Source organism: Galeopterus variegatus, unplaced genomic scaffold (genome assembly GCF_000696425.1).
Source record: "Galeopterus variegatus unplaced genomic scaffold, G_variegatus-3.0.2 Scaffold2680, whole genome shotgun sequence".
Taxonomy (NCBI): domain Eukaryota; kingdom Metazoa; phylum Chordata; class Mammalia; order Dermoptera; family Cynocephalidae; genus Galeopterus; species Galeopterus variegatus.
The window spans coordinates 123852-126788 of NW_007728791.1; the positions used below are offsets into that span (position 1 = coordinate 123852).

At 43.3% G+C, this 2937-nt stretch overlaps 1 protein-coding gene across 1 annotated transcript in view; it reads left to right on the plus strand.

Annotated features, from left to right (window-relative positions):
- ENTPD1 (ectonucleoside triphosphate diphosphohydrolase 1) overlaps positions 1-2937 on the plus strand; it is a 78919-nt gene that overhangs the window by 42991 nt on the left and 32991 nt on the right. The gene's annotated exons all lie outside the window — the stretch shown is intronic.

Sequence of the window (2937 nt, forward strand, 5' to 3'; positions counted from 1 at the left end):
GGTTGGGATGATTTTGGTTGCAAGTTATAGAATATGTGCCAACAAAGAGTTTAAATAATAGGATTTCTTTTTCTCTCACATAATAATAAGTCCTCAGGTAGATAATTCAGGGTTAGTTTTTTGACAACAATGTCAGGGCTTGGGATCAGTTTCTTCCTTATCTTCTTGACCATGTGGTGCTAAAATGGCAGCTACTGCTCAAAGAGTCATATTTTCCTGTGCAAAACCAAAGCAAGAAAGGCTAGAGGTTTCTCTCACACACATCTTTCTCTCATTTAGCAAAGTGCCCACAGATATCTTTTCGGATCCTGTTGGCCAGAACTTGGTGAGGTGCACAACTCTAAACCATGAATTAACATGGCTGGTTTAGACCAAATATTGTTCATCCTCCAGGGTGTTTTTCCTGAGCACATTGCTTCCCTCTACCTGGGTAAAGTCAGGATTCTATAATCAAGGAAGAAGTGCGGGGCTGGCTGTGGGGTAGGCACCCATAAGAGTGTGCCACAGGTGGCTTCATAAATGTCAGAAGGAGAAGCAGCAGTTAGATGACTCCACTGAGGGTTTTCCTCTATAGAGACATTTCAGAAGTTGAAACTCAGGAAATCCCAAGGAAACACTGAAGACAGCATCATTGTCATTACATTTCGAAGAGTTGGGGGATTATTAGAGTCCCAGCTCCAAATTTCTTCTTTTCTTAATTATTCCAGAATGACTTAAAATATTTGAGCAGAGGCGGAAGAGATGCCTTTTGATCTACTCATTTTTTAAATTCCATATTTTGGTGCTGGAGACCAAGCATTATTATTATCAAAGTTTCGTAGTATATTGCAAAATTAGCCACCATCTAGCAAGTGCCAATTATTAATTAAGTACTATATATACATTATCTCATTTATTCATTCAAGACATCATTCAAAGAAACAAGGGCTTTTGCCTGCCTTCACTCTCTTTCTCCCTTTTCAGAAAACAGGTCAGCCTCTGAAGAGGGAGGTTCAACTCCCCTCTAGGACCCCAGCACGAGAGTTTCTTGCAAGGTCTTCTGGCCCAGCCCAATGTCAGAGAAAGAGGTCTGTGGAGAGAGCACAGGCCCTGTAGTAATCAGACTTGACCTAACGCCTGGCTTCCTGTGAACTCTATGAGCTCTTCATTCCCTTGGTCTCTGGGAAGGAACAAAAGGGGGTGCTGTGGATCTAGGTTTACCTTAACTGCGTCCCAGAACATAGCTTACCCTCTCCTCAGGCTCCTGAGGGAAATGTATGACAGGACAATGACAGGCAGAGTAATATTTGGTTATTAGTTGGCTCCAAACCCAAATTCAGAACAAACTAGAACCTCACTTGGATGCCCTATAGCTGGCACTGGCTCCCCACTTTGGGCTTTTTTGGGCCAGGGCGCTTTCCTTGGGTCAGACTCCTAGAAGAGGAAGGAGGGTACCACAAGAGGGAGGCAGGTGGCCAGGGCTGTTGGAGACAGCCAAGGGCCTTTTTCATTCCAGTCACTGCTAGGAAGTAGGTCTGAAGGAAAACGAACATACCCTTGTGTGTTGACTCTTTAACTTCTCTGGAAGCTTTGCCTCTTGGGAAAGATGGCTCAGTTCCTGCCTTCAAGCTTGAGCAAACCCTTCCTCCTTGAGGGGATGGAGCTTCTTGCCTTTGAATGTGTTTCATCCAGCCAAGGTTGGGAGAGGCAGGGGTGGGAGAGAGTGGTGGAGGCTTGAGCTCCTCCTGGAGCTTTTCTGTTNGGGAGAGGCAGGGGTGGGAGAGAGTGGTGGAGGCTTGAGCTCCTCCTGGAGCTTTTCTGTTCAGTCCCTTAGTCCCTCATTTGAAATTGTTCTCACAGCCTCTGAACCTCAATTTGGCAGTCTCCTTAGACTAACTGACTGTCTTCCTCTGAATCGGGTCTTTCTTCTTTAGGTATAACACTCAGAGCCAGCACTGCCCTGTACCTGTTCCTTCTTTGGCAGTTTCTTTCTGCTTCAGATTTTTGTTTGTTTGTTTGTTTTTGGCTCCTCTGTAATTTCACCTTAAAGCCTATAGATTTGTGTTTCTTTTGGCCTGTTTCCTCATCTATAAAATGGGGACAGTACTACTTGTCTCATTAGTAGTTACTTGTGAGCAGTAGATATACCAGACAAGCAGTGGGTAGCCTGGCAAATGTCTAACAATGAGCTCTCTGGGGATGGGGAGCTGATTTGTAGTATTTACGTTTCCATGGCGTAAATATTCCCACCACAGCCTACAGCCTATTTCTAGCTATCAACATGATATCACTTGGCTCACTAAAATCCTGAAATGTTATCAGCTGTTGCGAGTACGTAAGAGCCAGCTCCAGCACACTGCTGCAAATTGCAAAAAGCTAGCACCAGGTGAGCACTTGAAAAGGTTAGTTCTTTTTCCTAGCAGTCCTCATTCCAAGCTGTCAGTCCTGCAGGAAGTTTCCATCCCCAAGTCTTACCTCTTGAAACATAACTATTTGCAATGCAAAAATCTAGTTGCATTCCCATTATTTCCAGAATTAATTAGCCTGGGTTTTCTTAAACCACAGAGAATTTGCAGGGGAGGGAATTTTTGCCACAATTGCATTCAGCACTGATAATCTAATTTTTTAAAATGTAATATTAGAAACTGTCAACCCCTCATCAGTCTGGCAACACTGTGGCCTTGGTTGCTAGACAGAATCCAGTGTTGTAAAGCAAATTAGAAACACCAAAAAGGAAGAGGGAACATCTGTAGGGAATTACTTATGAGGTAATTTAGGAATCATTTGTTAAGATCACATTGTGCCGCTTATGTAAACAAGAAAGGGTAGAAACAAATTCAGTAGAGAACTGGAATTAAAGAACATTAAAAAGGTATTTGTTTACATATGTGTGTGTGTGTGTGTGTGTGTGTGTGTGTATGTCTGTGTATGTATTTAGCTCTGAGCTTCCCAGTAGCT